Source organism: Cupressus sempervirens, chromosome 1, assembly GCF_028749045.1.
Source record: "Cupressus sempervirens isolate cs-2001-9-10 chromosome 1, ASM2874904v1, whole genome shotgun sequence".
In the NCBI taxonomy this organism is placed as follows: Eukaryota; Viridiplantae; Streptophyta; class Pinopsida; order Cupressales; family Cupressaceae; genus Cupressus; species Cupressus sempervirens.
In genome coordinates, this window is record NC_143118.1 from 322,015,797 (window position 1) to 322,038,125 (window position 22,329).

At 36.9% G+C, this 22,329-nt stretch overlaps 1 pseudogene; it reads left to right on the forward strand.

The window, feature by feature from the left end:
* Window positions 1–22,329, forward strand: part of LOC149577450 (ABC transporter G family member 11-like) — a 116,568-nt pseudogene that overhangs the window by 66,385 nt on the left and 27,854 nt on the right.

The window sequence follows — 22,329 nt, forward strand, 5'->3', positions numbered from 1 at the left end:
ACTTCCCTATCAAATTCCCCTTCTGTTCCAATCTCTTCTTCTTTATTGTCATCCTCACTTTTGTCACCTGCAGCAACATTTGTTCCCCTACGAAGCTCCTCCTACAACGCTTGTACTTGCCTTTGGAGGGCTCTAACCTCTTTAGGATTAATAACTCTGGCCCTTCCACCATGCTCTCTTCATGGAGGCATCTTCTTAACTCAAACCCACAACCACACAGTCCTGGTGCAAACTACCTCATAGTCGGCACTCTGTCTACACACTCAGAAAAACTAGCTCTGATACCACTTGATGGGGACACGACCCAAGCACATAATGGACACAACAAGAAAGGGGGAAATTTTATTAACTGTAAAAATATGCTAGTACACTTAGTGCAGAGAAACAAACTCCAAAACATGCCCTATGGGCTTACAATAGCATAAATCTGGAGATAATTTCTCCTTTCAGTACCTCCTCTCAAACTCCACTCTGAACTGCCTTTTACAATGCCAAAAATGTTCTTAAATAGACCCCAGAGGGTTAAGGATTAGGAATACATCCTATAAAGTGCTATTTGGCATCCACTAACCAAATAGAAGGCTCCAGAAGTCACATTAGAAGTTGGCACAAAATTAGAAGAATCCAAAAATGGTAACCGAACTTTTGGGAGGCATAACTTTTGAACCGTAGCTCCGATTGACGAACCATTTACATTTTTGGAAATCTCTCAAAGTGCTCTATAGCCCTATGGACAAGCCTCACTCATCCCCCCTTTTTTGCCCCCATTTGAGGTCATTTAATGCCCCTAACCTAACTTTGAAGTAATCTTAGGATGTCTCCAGAAATCAAAAAGTTGTGATAACTTTCAAACCGTGGGGCCTTTTGACCTAATTCTTTTTCTCGAATGCTCTAAATTACAATTACATTCATCTAGCCAAATTACACCTTCTAGTTCACCAAAATGATGGATCAATTACATACTCCTATTTTTTTGGCATTTACATGTATCCCAAGGTGTTCAAATACTCTAACCTAGAACACTGATAGTGGAACTATGAGAGTTGTAACCTTTATTTGACCCAAATGGGTATCCAAAAATGAAAAGACATGAAATAGAAACTAAGTCTAAGTACATTTTTTTTGGGTGACACAGGATTTCCCTTATACCTCTAGATGCTCCTGCATCAACCTCCCCATTATAGTACCTAGTTGAATCATGTATCTAGAAATTGTGTGGAAAATGGAAGTCTCCAATACATAGTGCTTGACTTCAAAGAGAAAACAAAGATTCTTGCCTAGCACAATGTCATTTGGGGATTTTGTGGTCAAGACATTATAGAGTTTGGATTGTATTACAAAGAAACTTAGTAGATATGGACTAAGTTAGGGTGAGTCAAGGAGAGCATTCAATCTAGTGGGATATATAGCAAGGGCAAGAGCTTCTTAGAAATTATTTCCTATTGAACATAGGGTGGTATTGATTGATGATCTAATTAGGAACTTGGAAAGGGATGAAGCTATAAGAATAAAGATGTACACAAATGTGGAGGGAGATTTTGAGTGGAAATAAAGAAAAGGGAAGATTAATATAGACCTTCTTAGTGGTATCATAGATCCACTTAGCAGAGCTTTCAAATTGTTAGAAGATAAAGATGATATTTTGAGTAATGTTCCCATTGGTTTTCTGCAAGAATGAGCAATTGTCATTGGTCATCTATCATGTCAACAATACATACAAATGGAGAGCATAGAAGAAAGAGAAGAAAATTGTGGTGAACATCAATCTATTTCAAGGGACATTGTCACTAAAGAACTGAGCTTGGAGCCCCTCTATATAGTATGGTCACTTGATATTCAAGAAATTAAACATAACTAGTTCATATGTAATGATAATTTCATATATTCCAATGAGTTTAGATATTTATTATTTCAATAAAAATGAAGGTAGTTAACCAAAATTTGATGAGTTGGATAGTGAAATGGTGGAGGAAATGTTATAGGATAAGGTGCAAAAGGAACTTGAAGACAAAACTCCACATAAGGCTAGGGAAATAGTTGATAATGTTGGTGTTTCAATATACCAAGGTTTCCATTTTCAATGTGCAGCAGTGCATGAATGTTTTGAAAAATACAAAGATGGAGTAAAAGGTTGTAAATGAGAGGATTCTAGAGATCTTGATAACACATCTTACCATGGAGATTGTATGACACAAATGAAAGACCAATTATTATGGATGGTAATGAAGCTTTGTGTCAAATAAAAATCCAAAAACTAAGCATAACAACCCAAGACACATGGCATCATTGAATGTCACCACTGCAATGAAGAACCACACTTAGGTAGATTAGTTATTCAAAATGATGAGCAAGTACAAATCATTGTTTGAAAATTCAAAGATTGAAAAGGAAGCATGGAAACAAAAAGCTATTATGTTGGAGGGAGGGAAATGCAAAGGCTTTAATTTTGAAATTGCAGACTACAATTAGGGACAAAGAGAAATGGATGGAATGGAGGGTGTACGTTTTTGGTGCAATAAAGCATTGAAATTGGATTACATACTTACGAAAAGACTTGATTAGTTGGATGACTTGGCAATTAGAATTTTTTTAAATAGATGTCACAAGTTAATGAAGATGGTGGACAAATATTGGGTCCTTTTCTTGGGCACTTTTGAAAATATACGAGAGAACAAGAGATTAAAGGTCAGAATTAAAGAAGACTTGAAGAAAAATGATCATCTAAACTCAGGACGTGAATGGTTTGGACACAACATCTTAAAACAAAATACAGACTAGGCTAAGAAGTTATGCTTTGATATGATGAAACTTGAGTGTGATGTTACACATGTATTGCCTAGAATCCTCAAAGATGGTTTTTCAATGCTAGTACAGAAATGGAGATCATTTTTTGTTGGCAGTTTCTCAAACAGTCTCTCAGAATTAAAGACCATAGATGACATGGCTTATCATGTGTCAGTGATAATAGGCAGAATGGCCCGACAAGAATTTTCAATGGAAGTGTCAACAAAATGTGTGCACATTTGCAAGGATGATGACTATACCAAACATCTACGTAATGTAGCTAAATTCTTGGCAAATTCAAAGGCTAGTAATGATGCTTTTTCGCAATATATGTAGAGATTGTTGACATTATGTCTTTTCTATTATTAGAGCCACAAAAAGGGAATGCATCTTGTTTTCAACCATGTATATAGAAGTTGTGTACAGAAAATCCATTTACAAATTAAAAGTCTACTTATGAATTTGGTATACTTCCTATTAATTGGTAAGGATCAATTGCTTAATTTAAATAGTTTCTTCTAAGGGTATTGTTGAATTTATTTTGATATGGTTTCTCTCCACAAAGCAATACTTGCCTTTATTGTATTTTGATAGCATCTAATTGAAATAAATTGAATTGCAATTGTCTGCTATTGTAGAAGACATATTCCATTTCATGTCAACTATTATTGGTTTCTTGTAGCCTCAAAACCATGCAAACAATTTTCAAAAAGGAAAATAATGCCTACATTCAACCAACCATAGAAAACAAAGTAACACATACCAATTTCATAGCAAATAAATACTTCATTTGCAATTTGTTGCATCCATTCATCGAATTTATTGCATTATGTAGTGTATGAAATGAAAGGAGTAGTAGTGCACCTCATTATAATATATTATAGGTCATGTGACATTATGATTGAAATTCATTTGATATGAAAGATTTACTTAATAAGAAAAAACTTAAATCCATCCATGACATTTACTATATTTAGTCCTTGCAAACTAAGAGCAACAATATGTATATAACAATGGCGTTCTATTAACATATTGACAATTAAAGTGGATCCATAATGATTTATAAACATTAATAGTGTAGAAAATATATTTTAGATATCAATTATTGATGCACCAAATTGTCAAATATAAGTGCCAATGGTCTCCTTTTTTCTGGAAGATGTTAGTTTATATATCCAAACATTAGGTTCATATGACATTGTTTGCTACAATAGGGATTTGTCATTGAAATGAACAACAACCACATGTGGCTCAAAATATTCAATTACATTTTATCTAACCATGTTTTTCATGCACCTTCACATCTGTGCATTGAAGATGGGGTGGAAGTTGATTATTGCCCTCTATCAAAAGGAAAACCAGCCATGCCAATGTACTTCACCTTCTACCCTTCACTATAACCTCTGAAGACATCTAACATGTCCTCACATGTATGGATTGACTCAAAGAACATCTTCTTGTTGAAAGCAAATGAATCCTCCAAATTGCAATTGATCAACTATTGTTCATGTAGTTGAAGATAGTACTCCATATTTTTCTCCTTAACCTTTATAAGAAACATGTCAAGCTCTTTATTTTTTCATCTCCAATTCAATATTCTATAACTTTGAGTGCTTATTATCTACTTTACATGTAGCCAAATTCTTTGACAACAAAGATATATGTTTCTCTTAAAGCTGACTATGTTTCTCTTGAATTTAGCTATTGAAGCTGTCATCTAGTTTGGGATCATCTGAGCCTACATTATCATGACTATTACTTGACCCCACCACACCACAAGTATCTGATACACCCAACAAATGTACTTATCTAAACTCTATCATTGCCTCTCATTCTATGATTCATTCATCTTTCTACACTTCCTAGAAGTAGCAAACATTGACTATCCTATAGTTGTAGTCATGGGGATATTAGATGGTGATTGATTAGGAGCTTCCTTTTTGTGGATATCTTTGCAACTACCCATGAATACATCAACATATAAGAACTATGCTTACATTCCAATAATAAAGTTTAATAAAAGAATCCCTTAGAAATAAAACAAAAATTGCATTTTGCAAACAGATTGAATATAAAATGTTCCACAAAATAGCAGAATACCTAGTCAATATTGTTCAGTGGAAGTAGGAGTATCCACTAAATACAATGATAAGATCAAATCATCTGCAATTTATTAAAACATCCATCAAATTGAAGAAAAGTATTCAACAATTTATGATAGAAATTATTGTACATTTGAAATAAACATTGGATACATTATAAATTGAAATAATACTCTATAAAAATAGTTAATCCTATTCAATCATCACCAATAGACTAAACACAACTAAAAAGAAAATAATTACATCTAAAGTAGAATCACACCATAGAACAACCACAATATGATAACAACCAATTATGAAAAATATGCTAGACAAATTTATATTTCCCTTGTTGTACATTAACAAAAATGTGCAACATATCAACATGTGTAAAATATGCAATGCATAAATCAAAAAGCATAGTTTAAATGGTCCAACAGAAATAGAAATAAGGACTTTAAAAAGTATAGAATTAAACAAAAATAATGGAAATGATTGCACATTTGGAATAAGCATCAATTCCAATTTCGTTGAAGAAGGGTAGATTTTGACAATAACATCAACAATGCTTAGTAACCCTATGAACAAAATTGTGTACACTATTCAATGAAAAAATTGGAGACCATTGCCAGTTATGGTGGCATATAAAGCAATCCCTAATGTTTTGACATTGGTTTACCCCTCCTCCATTGTCTATTTTGGACAACATAGAAAACTATTTCATAAAATCTATGACACCTCTTGGGGTCCTTGTGCACTATTGGAGGGGTGATACCTAACATATGAATTTTAAGGCTATGTCTTTTATGGGTAGAAAGGGGATCACTAGATTCTTCGTCCATCTTCAATGTTTCTTGCACTTTAGCCTAAAGTTTTGCACACAAGTTGGATGAGTGTAGCCTCCAAATAAATGACATCAATATATGTAGACATCAATAAACTATTAGCTTAGGCAAAAAAAAGAGAGACACTAATACCTTATGTTGCTCCTAATCTATATTAGAGGATAGGTCATAGATGTATCATGCTTCAAATGAATTTAAAAAGTCTCTTAAAACTTTAGGAAAAGAATGAGGGTATGGTAGCCTAGTAGTTGAGTCAAGAACCTCTACAATTTTGACTTTTGCAGCCCCTACACAAAGTGGTTTGTTGTGGCACATTACATCACTGTCCACACCTTCGATGATACCTTTACCTACCAATATACCCTGACATCGTTGGTCTACATGATTACTAATAGCATAAGAGAAAACTGCTTCCTCTTTACCTCCCTTATCATCATCCACTCCCTGCAATTGTAAAATATGCTTAGAGGAAATTTAGTTGTTCTGTCCCAATTATGATTATATTGTTGCTTACAAATAGAAAGAAAGGATATATCTGTCACTTTTACTGATTCACAAGGACTCTATGACTTATCTTGTGCATCTATCTGACTTTCCATGCCCATTTCCAAAGGTGTAGGATTTTGATTGTCTGATGGGTGCAATCTTATAGTTCCAACTAGCCTTATGGATTGCTCAACCAAGGAATCATGATACATCACAACATCTCTCCTCACTATGTTCGGGCCCACAAAAATAGAAAAATGCTTTATCACATTAAAATAACTCTAAATTAGTCTTCCTTTAGGCAATAATCCAAAATATATTAGGTACATATCCATCTAGGGCCTCCATCATGGATGGAGTGTTAAAGGAAATACCACCGTGTCGACCTACATTGCATATAACCAAATAATATAGGTATTAAGTCACATGGACACCAACATTTTGTACACCAAAGCCTCTACCAATCACTAAATTGAATGTAAGCATACCACTTCTTTAAGATTTTCAAGTGCGGGTTGTTGTCCTACACACCCCTAAACACCGCCATTACCATTAAGAGTGGGTTATAATGAAATTAAAAACACCAATAACATGTGTTGAATAACACATTGCCTGTACCAACCACATAATACTTACTTGAACTTCAATGTCATTTTCATCAACCAACATTGTTTGTCTGTGTTTTCCTAACATAGACTTACTACCACTCTTGCATTTCACCAATGTTGATTTAACACACTTACATGTAGAAGCTAAGAGAGAAAGGAAATACCCATCTTCACACTCAAATTTTGTTGCAACAGTGTCTTTCATGGCAGATGATTGATATAGAATAAAATATTCATTCCATATTTTAGATATCAAACCAAAATGTTCACAACCACAAAATACATGACTTGTGAAAATTAAAAAATTAATATGTTATTTGATCTTACAGAAATTTAAAAAAAAACATTTTGTGTTCTTTGTTACCTCCACCCTCTCACTTCTAGAAGGGATCCCCCTTATAACGTCCTTAAAGTTAATAATTTTTTTAGCACTTACAAAGGTTGTTCTCCCTCTACTAGACTTATTCCGCTATGCACAAGATCATTGCATGCAACTCTTATCATGTACAACTAAGGTGGAAGGTGTTGCATATGTTGATCTTTCAACAATGTCATCCACATAAGCCATATTGGCTAAAGATGGAGTTCCTTGTCAATGACACATTTAATACATATTAGTAGAATTCTCTAAAGTGGTTCACATGTTTTCATGGATTTTTTGCATAAAGAACAAACTATTATATCAAATTGATCATACCATGATCTCTCTTCTCTTCACCAATGCTACAAACCCTTTTAATATCTCCTTACTCAATTCATCACTCTTGTAGTAATGCATTTCCTCTTCAATCTTGGCCAGACTCTCTTTTGGAAGGAGTTCAACTAAGGAGACCTTACTGTTTGTATATGTGTTGTTTGGGCATTAGACCTTATCATCATCTGGTAATCAATACTTGTGGCCCTCTTAAAGATGTATCCTTTTGATTTTGACTCATAACGACATCAGTTTGTATTCCTTACAAAAGGCCACCCATGACAAGGTGCCTCAATAAATGGGAGATTGTGAATTTGTATCCTATGTAGGTTCATCCGTGCAATGTCCCAAAACTTCTTTTTCCAATCTATAGAACAACTTCTAACAAGGTAGTAATATATCCTCCTTTGGGTGGAATTTTCAATTCTATATTGACCCCTCCCCTAAATAGACAAGACCATAACACAAATATAAGCATTACCATACAAGAAAGCTTATAGCATGTAACTATAATACATACAAGTGCTATCTTCCTAAAAATTACATCATTTATCAAGAATGAATAAAAAAATTGAACCTTAGTGCAACTGAGGGACATGTCACTAGCAACATCAGTATCACACTTGCAAATTGAAACATCTCCCATTGCTTCCCTCGATGGAATAACCACCACTCTAGGTTTCTTTCTTTGTATCTAAAATTAACTGTAAGTTAATGGAACTGTCCACACATCATTCGGTCTAACTATACGATGTTGAAATGACTATAAATGCTAATGACTTCAATTGTCACACTCACATGGCCATCTCTAGTAAACTTGGGAGAATTCCTTAGCACAACAACCTTGCTCCCCTAAGAAAGGAAATAAAAGAATTAAACATTTTCAACATCGTTCCCTATACTCGGAGATAATCTACTTTTTGGGTGTTTTCAAACCACTACATCTTACCAGCATCTTTTTCATATTTGGCCTTTCCCTTCTATAGAGCACCTCTTTCATATCAAGAAAAGGCTTCATTCATTCCAGAATGTAGGGTGTCTAAAGTGAATCACTAATTTATTTTAATTTCTTGCTTAATTTTAACATCATATATAGTCTACAATAATATAACAAGACTGTTACTGAACACAACTTCCTGAGACATCCAAGGCCCTACAAATCCTGATAGTTTTGTGATGTTGGTCTTTTCATAAAACACAAAATAAATTATTGCTTCATTGTCTACAACATTAAATACGAAGTTCATCCAATCTTTTATATCTATCTATATTTAAACTTATTCAAATTTGTATCTATCTATATGGAGTTGCATTCTTGATGGAATTTTTCTGCATAACATACTATTGATGATTCCTTTTACATTTTTTATTTGTTTATGGAAATCAAGTAGATTGGTAGCTAATGCATTTCAATCTAGATCTATCAAGTTGAATGGTCACAAGGAAAAGCACTCCTTCAAAATAGAAGTATGATTTAATCATAGGTTGATCCTTAATAGTACTTAACAAGGGCCAAGTTATTTTTGGGTGAATTGTTGATGTTTGATGTTAACTATTTTTCTCTCTCCTATGTTTGGTTGTAGGCATATGTAACTCAAGATGATACTCTGATTGGAACCTTGACCATAAGGGAGGCTATAGCATACTCTTCTCATTTGGGACTCCCTGATAAGATGTCCTGGTTAGAGAAATCGACACTAGTGGAGTCTACACTTGTTGAAATGGGTCTTCAAGAATGTGCCAACAGTCTCATTGGAAATTGGCACTTGAGGGGAATCAGTGGTGGAGAAAAGAGAAGAGGTAGCATTGGCTCAAAAATCCTCATGAGGCCAAGGTTGTTGTTTCTGGATGAACCAACAAGCAATTTAGACAAGTAAGAATCAATCACTCTAATTCTTAATTAGTGGTAGATCTTGAATCCAAAATAACATCAAATTGGCTTTTAATGATTTTTTATTGTTCCTCATAGACCACATAACACTTCATTAATGAATTTATTGTTCTTTGTAGACCATAGAATACTAACTGCTAGTGGTTATGAATAATTGAAATTGTTGATTATGACTAATTTAAAGTTACATGTATTGATATATGGTGAATTGTTAATTGCAGTACATCTACATTTTTTGTTACCCAAACATTAAGAAGTTTGGCCAGGGATGGGCATACTATTATAGCTTTAGTTCATCAACCAAGAAATGAGGTGTTTGAACTCTTTGATAGTCTCTACTTGCTCTCTAGAGGGGAAACTGTTTACTTTGGCAAGGCATCTTAGGCATGTGAGGTAAGCTTGCTTTGCTATAATGGTTGGTTGCCATATTTAAGAATACTAGAGTTCTTGTCACCAAACTTAGTTAGATGGTAGTTTGTTGTATTTAAGAGTATTTGAGTTGCTGCTACTAGTCTAGGAACAAGTTTTTTTGAAGTTATAAAGGAGTTAAACATGGATCAGAGTGTAGTTGAAGAATAAGTTGATGGAAATATTTCTATCACAAATGAATTCTTTGCAAATTTCTATTGACAATTGAGGTCATTGGTAGATACATTCAATGGATATTAATGTTTATATATAGCTAAAACTACAAGGTGCACTATGCACTATACAACAACTTTCCTCATTTATTAAAGTATATTTCTTTTTCACCAGAAAATGACAAGATGAATGTCAATTGTTTAAACTATTTTGAATGAATTAGAACAATCTAATAGTCTTATAAATGATGGTCAATGGTCATATTTATGAGACTGTTCTTTATATACATACTTATCTTACATAAGTAAATATTCTTAATATTATCTAAAAATTATTTGTATTATATAAATCAAAACTACTTATCATTTATGAAATAATAGCATACATATTAACAAGGAAAAAGAATCTAGAGAAAACTCAAAACTGTAGAGTGGTGACCCATCTAGGGTTTGAGCATAAAAAATAGAAACAAATACAATAGCCTTAAACAACTAAAACTATTATTTTTAAATATATATTTCCCTAGATGGAATGTGCTTATTTAATACCCTTCAAATGAAATTCCCTATTAAAAAAATTGCTACATTGATTGATGATTCCTATGGTATTGAATATTGATCTAAACTGGATTCATGGATTCTCACAAATAAGAATTATTTCGATGTTTGTAGTCTTTTGAGCAAGTAGAATTTCCTTGCCCACCTTTCTAGAACCCATCTGATCACTTTTTGAGATGTATTAACTCATATTTTGACAAAGTTAAAGCTACACTAAAAGGATCAATCAGACTGTGGGTACTTTCTACATCTTGGATCTTAATTTGATGTTGTGAATCTTACAATTCATTGAAAGGTGTTTGTTTCATGAAGATTAAGCTTTTGTTCATGTGATTAGATCGATAGATCAGATGACCTTTTCAAAAAAATCACAACAAGCCAAGCTGCACAAACTCTCGTGGAGAAGTATCAGCACTCTGAGCATCATCAGGCGGCATAGGTCAGAGTACATGAAATATCACAAATAGTAAGCTCCCTTGTTTGAATCTTACTAATTTGATATTGAAGGAAATGAATTTGAAGAAGCATTTTGTGATTTGAGGTTTTGGTTTGCAGAGAGGACCAATGTTGGATTCAGGGGGTAGCCAAGCTAGTTTCTTGATGCAGTGGTACATTTTAATGCATAGGTCATTTATTAATATGAGCAAAGATGTTGGGTATTATTGGCTCGGCCTTGTCATCTACATTTTTCTCACAATTTTTATTGGAACAATCTACTTGAATGTTGGTACATCCTCTAATTCCATACTGGTAAGGCTTCATTTTCATGTCATCTGTGAGATTTTTATGGACGCATTTTTTGTGCTACTCAATATTTTCACTTAAACATGTTGTAAAACATGTGTCCAGGCCAGAGGAGCTAGTGCGTCCTTCATTTTTGGCTTTGTTACTTTCATGTCTATTAGAGGTTTCCCATCTTTTGTTGAAGATATGAAGATAAATTCATGTGCTAAAGATTGAAGCTTTGATGTTTTCATGGCTTGGGTGAACTAAATGGAATTATATTTAGCTAGATCATTATGGATTGTGGAAATTTCATAATTCTAAATGAAATTGTTACTTTTATTGTGTGATGTAGGTATTTCAATGAGAAAGGATAAATGGGCATTATGGAGTTGTGGCTTTCATGGTGGTAAATACTCTATTAGGGATGCCATATTTGCTTATGATTTCAATAATATCAGGGATAGTTTGTTATTACATGGTTAGGCTACATCTTGGGTTTAGCCACTATGCCTTTTTTGTGTTGTGTCTATATGCAAGTGTTACAGTGGTGGAAATTCTCATGATGGTCATAGCTAGTGTTGTGCCTAATTTCCTCATGGCTATTATCATTGGTGTTGGCATTCAGGTAATTACTTTCTATTCTTGCTTTCTATATTTTTTTTTTTCTTGAGAAAAAATCCTCAAAAAAATATCAAGGAAATAAGATAAAAAGATCTTCCATTATAAAGTTGGACAAGACTAAACTAATATGGAATTTAATTTTTGAATTCAATTGTGTATGTTTTTTAGTATTGTCTTGGATCATATTCTATGCTCCATTGTTATGAAAGAGAAGGATAGTAAAGAAATAAATATATGTGTCAAGACTTGAGAGAAAATTCAACTAAACAATTAATACCCATGACCTAACCTCCTATATCATAGGCTATATCACTATTATCCATTAGAAATATTCATTCTGTGGTGTCTACTTATTCATCTTTATCATCATTATGTTCATGTTAAGGATTGGATCATCTTGACTATGTTGTGATGATCGATATTTTAAGTGCATTACAAGAATATCAGGATTAAAAAACTAAAGAACCAATTTCAGCAAGTTTATTATTCTCCAAATCTAGTGGCCATTATGAGATCCTCTAAATTTTTGAGGCTGGATATATACTAACTTTCACTTGATTGTAATGCCAGAAAGTTTCTTGTCCAACCATGAAAGTCTTGCTGAAATTCTTGTTGCCATCTACTTTGAGTATTTATTTATTTATGGTCTGATCTTATGGTCCACCTTTAAAGCTTCACAAAATGAATTTTTGGATCCTTGCCCCTCTTTAAACATTTGGGAAATACTAAATTGTGAAAACATTGCTCAAATTAGTGTATAATAGTTAGTGCCAAAGATTACAGATCTTTGACAAGCCAACTATTGAGGATTTTTTCCATTATTTATTTTCCTTGTAATTAATTTTCCCTCCCAAATAAAGCTGAGAAATATCTTTAAAAGTTCAACATAACTCTCTTTTAGGGAATGTTCATGCTAGTATCAGGATATTTCAAGCCTCCAAAAGATATTCCAAAGCTTGTGTGGTGATATCTCATGTCTTACATCAATTTCCACTATTGGGCATTGCGGGTAAGAAAACCTTGCCTAACATTATTATGATGCATAATTTCCAATTGAAGCAAATTTTCACTTTGAAAACTATGGAATCCCTCAATATATGTGTTGGCTTATAAGGTACAATAAATATCAAAAATATTTTATGGGATTTTCTAAAATGGGTATCTTTGACAATTTTAATAAGGTCAGTACCAAAATGATTTTTTAGGTCTGGAATTTGATAATTGTTATCATTTGTTCACCCGCCAAAGATTCAATTTTCAAACGCTCGGCTCATTCAACGGCTAACTCCCAAATTTAGTATTATTTTAATGCCAAGCCTTATGTTATATTTTGCAGCCCGCAAGTTCTCTACCGTCAGATCTGAAGAAGATCTATGGAGGGCACCATCTCGCTATGGTAAAGTTGTACGAGATTTATGTTCGCGACATGGCGCCCTTTCGCCATGTGTCTGGTGGGTCCAACAGGCCGGGCAACATGTTTTGGCGATGAAAACATTTCGTGGTGGGTCGGAAAGGTTCCACGGCACCGTGAGCGCTATGTCGTTATCATGTGTTGGCCAAAAAATTTGCATAGCGACATAGCACCCGACGGAAAGGTCTGACGGGGGGTAGGTTGCATCACCAAAAAAGTTAGCGGTGGGTGGTTAGTTTCACAAGCTGGAAAGTTTCAAAATATGGCAAGGCACCATGGTGCCAATGAAAAACTCATGAGTTTTTTGTTAGCGACATAGCGCCTGGTTGACACGTGTCCCTCAGTAGGGTCAAGGCAGTACGGATCCTCCAGGTTGGTGCCTTGTCAGACCAAGGTGGTGCTTCATTAATCCAATGGGGAATAGCCACGTATGCCAGGTCAGAATATAGTCAGTGCATGGGACCAGATCTTTAGCGCGGTCAATGCAGTCAAAGGTTAAGATCTCCACCGTCAGATTTGCAGAGATCAACGGTAGGCGCCATTGCGCTATGAAGAAACCGCGCGAGATTTACATTAGCGAGATGGCACCCTGAGGACACGTGTCCTCGTGGGTCCAAGTTTGGAGGCATAGGAAATACAGATGGTTGGCATGTGGTTGGTTCCCATTGATTGATATGCTAAGGGGCAAGGGGCAATATCTATCTTGCTTGCCGTCGGATCAAGGAAAATCGATGGAAGGCGCCATGTCACCATGGTGAAGTTATGTGATCTTTACCATAGTGACATGGCACCCTTTCACCATGTGTCAGCAGGGCCAAGTCTCGCTAGGGTACATCGATCAGATATTGCCAAGTGTCATTTGGGCGTAGTGCAGTTGCTGAGGCGGCACCAGATATGATGGGCCCGAGGTAAGGACAGCACGGAGCATGACGAGTCTTCACGATCGTCAGATCAAAATAGATCAACGAGAGGCGTCATCTCGCTATGGTAAAGTTGTGCGACCTTTACAATAGTGACATAGCATCCTGTTGACGCGTGTCTCACTGGCAGACCAGAGTTGACGGTTAGCAGCTGGCAATTAATGTCGCAGTCAGGTTGTAATCACCACAGTTAATGATAACAGTTCGAGGGTGGCGCGGTTAGTTCAATAACAAAAGGTCAACCACGGAGGACTTCCCAGGTGGTAGAACGAAAAGAAGCAATTGGCTTGCATGGCCCAGTTGGCTTGTGGAACTAGGTTGACTCTCTGACCCCTACTGATTCATGAACCTAAGGGGCGAGGGTGATCAATTTTATCTTGCGATCTAATCTTCATGATCAATCTCGACCTACCAGAAGTGAATGTGAAACATAGGGAGACACTCCACCGTCTCAATCAATCCATCTACTCAGTTAGAACATCAATGGCGCCATTCTCAGTCCTCTTAGGACACCTGTTGCAACAAGATCAGATTTTCCTCAGATTTCCATGATTGTCCTTCGAGGGACTTAATGGCAGGTAGCTACAGGGTCACTTTAGCAGCAAAAGATCTTAGTTATGCCTGAGCTATAAAGGCAAATTTTATTGTTTTTGTTATGAGGACTCCTTTTTTGATTTTCTCTGCTATTGCTCGCAGGTCTGCAGTGTAAAATTCCCTTTATCTCTGAGTTGTATAACATTTTGTATCATCTCCTTCAGCCATCGATGTGTATGTGCATTCATCTTGCCTCTCATTGGTGTATTGTTGAGATCTGTGGCTCGCATACTGTGTCTATTTTCGGCCTATTGGATAATATATAAGTGAAATCCTTTCCTTGTGTTATTCAATTTGGTTTCCTGATCTGTATGTGGTTACTGATTGATATAAGTCTAGGTGTGTATGTCTTTTGAATGTTATCCTAGTTTTGTAGTGCATATATGGGTAGAAATGAAGTTCGAACACTCTATTTTGGTGCATCACCTCCTTAGATTAGACTAGGTAGATTTGCTTTTGTGCTCTTCTTCTCCCTTTTCCTCTCCAAGAGTAGATAGGTGCACCCTGATAGTAAGAGGGAGTCGGCCTTCTCTGAAGACTCAACCTCGCAGTTCAAGTCCCACAACTTGGAGGTTGTTTCCATGTTTCACTAGGTTGTCCTCGTGCATAGGCCTTGGACAAGGTTGCAAACCTAAGTGACAACAGTTTTTGGCATGCCCAATGGGACTGTATCAAAGATTCAAATCAGTTCCAAACCTCCACCGATAATACTGATAGTTTTTGGCATGCCCGGTGGGACTGTATCAAAGATTCAAATCAGTTTCGAACCTCCACCGATCATACCAACAGTTTTTGGCACGCCCGGTGGGACTGTATCAAAGATTCAAATCAGTTCCGAACCTACACCGGTCATACCAACAGTTTTTGGCATGCCCAGTGGGACTGTATCAAAGATTCAAATTAGTTCTAAACCTCCACCGGTCATACCAAAAATTTTTGGCACGCCCAATGGGACGCTTTTTCAAACAAAATTTAAAGTCTAATGGTGTCAAGAAGAAAGAGTTTCAGATATTAATGCTAAAGAGGTAGTGTTGGCTTCAGTATTCAAGCCTTTAAGAGGTTGATCCTTCAAAGTACTTGGTGACTCTGAACATCAACAAATCTGGTTCCAGGCCAAAGTTGCAGAAATTCATGCCCAAAGCTGAAACAAGGGCGTCTTCTAGAGGTAAATTTCAATATCAAGAGCTTTCTCTTTCAAATCCTAGAAGAAGGAGGACTAGAACTTCATTATCACCAGTTAGGGGTGTAATAACAGTTAATATACCTATAAGATCTGTCTCTACTCCTCCTGTTGCTCGAACTCAGCCTAGATTGCCATCAACACTCATCAATAGAACACTTGTTTACATGGCACAACCAAGAGTTCATGCTTTTCCCACATTTAATGGTGGAAGTCCTCTATTGTTAGCCCAAAGACATGATATACCAGTATCTGCACTCAAAAGTATACCTAATTTTACTAGTGAAACTTCCATCTCTCCTTTAGAACATATCCAAGAAGTAGCAAATGTCTGTAATATTCATGGTATCACAGAGGATGATGTTGTTGTCAGACTTCTAGCCTCATCTTTGAAAGGAAAAACATTACAGTGGTATAGAGGCTTAGCTCATGGTTCTATAACTGATTGAGATGGACTAGGAGCAGGATTATGCAAACATTTTGAAGATAGAAGTGACCATCTGTCACTTTTAGAGCAGCTGACTACTATAAAAAGAGCCCCCCATGAATGTATGACTGATTTTAATTATAGATTTCAAAAGACATGGGATAGAATACCCACTACAGTGAAACCTACCCCTGGTAATGCCTTCTTGCATTACCTTAGAGCTTTTAACAGTGATATTGCCACTACAATCCAAACTATGGGAGGAGATACCTTACCTAATGCTTATGAGATAGCCATAAAAGCTTAGAACATCTTGATACAAGGAGGGAAATTGGCTCCAAGGCCCCCTCTGCCTTTCTTTCTTGATGTTCCCAACCACCAACTAGCAATAGCCCCTCTTCCTACAACTTCTACATCACAAGCCCTTACTCCAGTTCCCCAAGCTTCCACATCCTCAAATGGGATAGATGAACTCAAAGAGATGCTCCAAGGTCTAGTGTTGAATACAGATAAAAGAGAGAAGACCCTGGATAAAAAATTGCAAGAGCAGGGGAGGGAGTTGAAGGACCAAGGGAAGAGATTAGAGGATAGTTTTTCTATAATACAAAAAATGAGTAACAAGGTGGTGGCCTTAGAAAGGTAGCAAGCTCAAGGTGGCAAGCCTCCCCAATTGCAATATCAAGCTCCAAATGGTGGTAGGCCTCCTAATCAGTGGAATAGCTCTTTTGATCAGGGTAGGCAAAATAGTCATGCTTCTGCTTCAAGCTCAAATCATAACAGAGCTATAGTCCCTCAAAATAACTTGGCCCAAGATCAAGATTTCTATCCTTCCTACAACTATTCTTATACCTATTGCATGTGCCAGAAGGTAGAATCTTATTTGGCCCTGACTGACAAAGAACCTGCAACAAAGCAATCATACAAGAAGGATCATCCCAAGGAGGCCTCATATATTCAAGGACGTGATGATTTCTCTTTCATGAATCATCAGATTGGGGAGCATTTTAATGTAAACCAAGACTCTGTTGCTCATAACACTAGAAGTAAGAAGAGAGCTATGGAACATGCTGCCCCTCCTTCTCCTAAGCAGGCCTCAACTTCAAGTGCTACACCTCATATACGTGCAGCAAATGAACAAACAAGTACTTCACAACAGCAAAAGAAAGATTCTAGAAAGAAAGATGCAAGTGATCCTTATGTTGCCCCATCTCAACCTCTTATAAGTGCAGCTCCCAAAGTTTCTACCAAAGTTCCTAATACACCATTCAGTATGGTAGATCAAATGAAGAAGACCAATGTGAATATTTCTATGTGGGATGTTGTTGCTACCATACCAATACAAAAGAGGATGCTGCAGCAAGAGTTAGAGAAGATTGAACCCAAAGATCAACCATCTATCATGGAGAATGCCATAAGTCTAGTACAACCAGCAGGGGATGTGGAGACAGATAAAAAGGTTAGACCTCCTCCATTCTATGTTTCTCTAATTATAGGGGGCCAATTAGTCCACAATTGCATGATAGATTCAGGGGCTAGTAGCTCAGTAATGCCTAGGTGTGTTGCTAATGCTTTAGGAATGAAATATGAGCCCATTGTTAGGGATGTGTTACAATTAGATGGTAGTATTGTCAAAAATATAGGTATCCTTAGGAATGTGGAGATGGCCCTACATGCATGCCCTGGTTGCACTGTGATTCAAGACATATTTGTTGCTGAAGTCAAGCCCTATTTTTCTATCTGTCTTTCAAGAGACTTCACTGCTCAAATTGGTGGATTCATATCTGCTGATTGGTCATATATGTCATTTAAGACCAGACATGGAGCCAATGCCTCAATTAGAGCAGAACCTCAAGCCCTTCATCACACTGAATCTTACACCCCCAATCCCATCAACATGAATTGCCCTATTCTAGAGATGGATGAAAATGACATAGTAAATGAGCCTGCCACTTCCATAGCAGAGATTCCTGATTTCTTCTTGGATGAGTGGGCAAATGCATATCAGTTTGAGCCTATGTCAAAAACTCTTGAGACAGGCCTTAGTACATATTGCATAATAGAGAAAGATGTTCAAGTTCCTGATCTTGTTGGGACTAATGATGATATAAATGAAACATGGAGTATGTACTTTGATGGCTCAAGGAATAGAAATGGATCAGGGGCTGGTGTTATGTTGATCTCTCCTGCACAATAAGATACTACTTCTCCTTTAGACTCCAATTTAGTTGCACCAATAATGTGGCCGAGTATGAATCTTTGATTCAAGGTCTCTCACTTGCCCAAAAGAGAGGAATTCAAGCCTTGAGAGTATATGGGGATAGTGAGTTGGTAGTTAACCAAGTGAGAAACCAAAATATCACTAAAAATGGCCTGCTCAAGTCTTACAAACACAGAGTCTGGGATTTGCTTGAGGGCTTCAATGCATTTAATATTCAGAGCATTCCTAGGAAAGAAAATAGACATGTTGATAGACTTGCAGCAGTGGGTGCAGCTTATGATGTACCAGGGAATCTTGAAGAAGAGAAGAAGCAACAAATAAGGGTGGTAGTGAGGCCTGCCATCCCTGACAACAACACTCATTGGCAGGTGTTTGATTCTGATGAGCAAATTGTGAGTTTCTTGCAGAATGAGGCAGAATTCTCAGATAGAAACCAGTCAAGACTGCAAGATCAGTATGGTGATCAGATCATTCATCTTAGTTCTAACAAGTTTCCCAAGGGTCTCATTACCTTGAAGAGTGTCTTTAATCCTGATGATCAAACAAGAGGTACAGGAATGAATCTAGCTGCAGAAAAGGATGACTATGCCCCAGTTACAATTGCTGATGGAAAATCTCTGAATATGGGGAAGGTATGTTCTAAAACTGAGCAAAAAAACTTCATTCAGTTATGTCAAGAATTTAATGATGTATTTTCTTGGACATATGATGACTTAAAAGGATTCGATCCTAGTTTGTTTCAGTATACCATAGATTTAATTGATAAGGCCAAGCCAGTAAGGCAAAAATAGAGGCTAGTGAATCCTAAGATTGAACCTCTAATGAGAAAAGAACTATCCAAGTTGATAGAAGCTAATATAATATTTCCTATCAAACACTCATCATGGGTAGCTAACCTTGTCCCTGTAAGGAAGAAGAATGGAGAAATCAGACTCTGTGTGGACTTTAGGGATCTTAATCAGGCTTCTCTTAAAGATCACCATCCTCTCCCTTCCATGGAGTAGATTCTGTCCAAGGTCAGTGGTTCAAGGAGATTCTCTTTTCTTGATGGATTCTCTGGTTATAATCAAGTGCTGGTTAAAGAATCTGACAGATATAAGACAACATTTACTACTAAATGGGGCACCTATGCTTATTGCAAGATGCCATTTGGGCTAACAAATGCAGGTGCCACATTTTAGAAGGCAATGGAGATGGCCTTCAAAAAATTAATTGCCAAGTTTGTCTTAGTATACCTTGATGATATAACTGTATATTCAAAGAATGTAGAAGATCATTTTGATCATCTAAGACAAGTATTTCTAAGATGTAGAGAGTTTGGGGTTTCCCTCAACCCAGCCAAGTGTGTCTTTGCTACAAGCCAAGGAAAATTATTGGGACACATTGTATCTGAGGATGGGCTGACCATTGATCCAGAAAGAACAAAGGTAATACTTTCCCTTCCTCTTCCTAAACACAAGAAGGGGCTGCAAAGTTTCCTTGGTAGGATAAATTTTGTAAGAAGGTTTATTCCTAATCTTGCTACCATGGTGAAACCTCTTATAGCTATGCTTAAGAAAGGTATGGTCTTCTCATGGACCAAGGAAGGGAAGGAGAGTTTTGAAGAAATCAAGGTAGCCATAGCCTCAGCCCCTACTCTCATGAACCCAAATTTTGAAAAAGATTTCATCCTCTACACTCTAGGTGGTGAGTCAAGTATCTCTGTTGTCTTGACTCAAACAAATGACAAGGGTGAGGAGCAGCCCATAGCCTTCTTTAGTGAAGGGCTCAAGGAATATGAGGATAAGTACAGTTATGTAAAGAAGCAAGCCCTTGCAGTCATTAGAGCCTTGAATAAATTCAAGCACCTCTTATCCCACAATAGGATCCATTTGTTGGTGCCCCATGCCAATGTAAAAGACTTCCTGTTAAGCAAGGATATCAGTGAAAAGAGAGTTGGATGGATCACTAGGGTAATGGAGTATGATGTTGATATTTAGATTACCAAGCTGGTAAGAGGGAAAGGATTGTGCAAAGAAATGTTATCAGGCCAGGATTCTGATGAAGAGACTGCTATGGTAATAATAGAGCAGCAGGAGGAAGGAAATGTTAATGGTCCAAGGCGCTGGATAAATGACATGAAGAACTTCTTATCAGGGAATGGATACCCTCAGGGATTGGACAGAGCTAAAAGAAGAAAATATAGACTGCAGTCCATTCCCTATGTTGTGATTGATGGTATCCTATTTAGGAAGGATTTTAATGGGACCCTGTTGAGATGTATTGAAGAGGATCAGGCTGAAAGGATGATTAAGGAACTTCATGATGGCCCTAATGGTGGCCATTTCTCTGCAAGAACAACTGCCATGAAAATCATGAGGGCTGGTTATTATTGGCCATCTCTGTTCCATGATTGTTATGGATATGTGAGGAAATGTGAGAAGTGTGCTTTCTTCTCAGGCAAACAGAGGCTTGCAGCTCTCCCCCTTCGTCCTATTCAGGTGGATCAGCCCTTTACCCAGTGGGGTTTGGATTTTATAGGCCCCATTAATCCTCCATCTAGTGCAGGTCATAAATGGATTTTGGCTGCTACTAATTATTTCACTAGATGGACAGAGGCAGTCGCCTTGAAGGATGCCACAGAACCATCAGTTGTTGAATTCCTTGATGGGATTGTATCTAGGTTTGGTGCTCCTTCTACTATTATCTTAGACAATGCTAAGTCTTTTGTTGGAACCCAGATTTGTGCATGGGCAATGAATCACAATATCTACCTGAGCACATCATCAAATTACTATCCCCAGGGTAATGGTTTGGCTGAGTCTTCCAACAAGAATCTGATCAGAATCATGAAGATAACAATAGAAGACAATCAGAGGGTCTGGCATAAGAAATTAAGAACTACTCTGTGGGCTGATAGGATAACACCCAAGAGATCTATTGGGAATTCACCTTTTGTGCTAGTATATGGTAGGGAGGCCAGACTCCCAATTTCATTAGAATTCCCATCCTTGGAGTTGGCTCATCAGCTGGAATTGATTGAAGATAATGCCATGTCAGTAAGAATGGCAGAGTTGATTGAACTAGAAGAAAAGAGAAATAAGGCTATGCAAACCCTAGAGATACATCAGCAGTAGATGAAGAGGAATTTTGACAAGAGAGCTAGGGTCAGAACCTTCAGAGAAGGAGATTTAGTTCTAAAGTGGGATTCTGACAGAGCAAAACCAAGAAGACATTCCAAGTTTGATGCACTATGGAGTGGCCCCTATCTAATTGCCAGTTGCAAACAGCTAATGCATTCCAGCTGAGCAGACCCAATGGTGAAGTTTTTCCCATTCCATTCAATGTGATTTATCTTAAAGCTTGTTTCTGATGAAGGTCGAGTTCCTATATATAGGTAGTTTAGTTTCTTTTCTATTGTTTCCTGCTTTTCAAGAAGTGCACGGGCACAACCGTCTCCCTGTGAGGTGGAAAATTTTGAGATGTCTCAGGTTGTAGAGGAAGTTTTGTTTTTTTTGTTTCCAGTTGAAGTTGCAGAGATAGGGTTTTCAATGTTTTGATCTCCTTACAGACAGGTTAGGGTTTCACAGTATGCACAGATCCATTTTTTGACTCCATAGCCCAATGGATACATGAGGCCACTGGTCATACACATAGCAGGCTTGTGTCCCCTGTGAGTCACCAGAAATGTTATCATTTGTTCACCCGCCAAAGATTCAAATTTC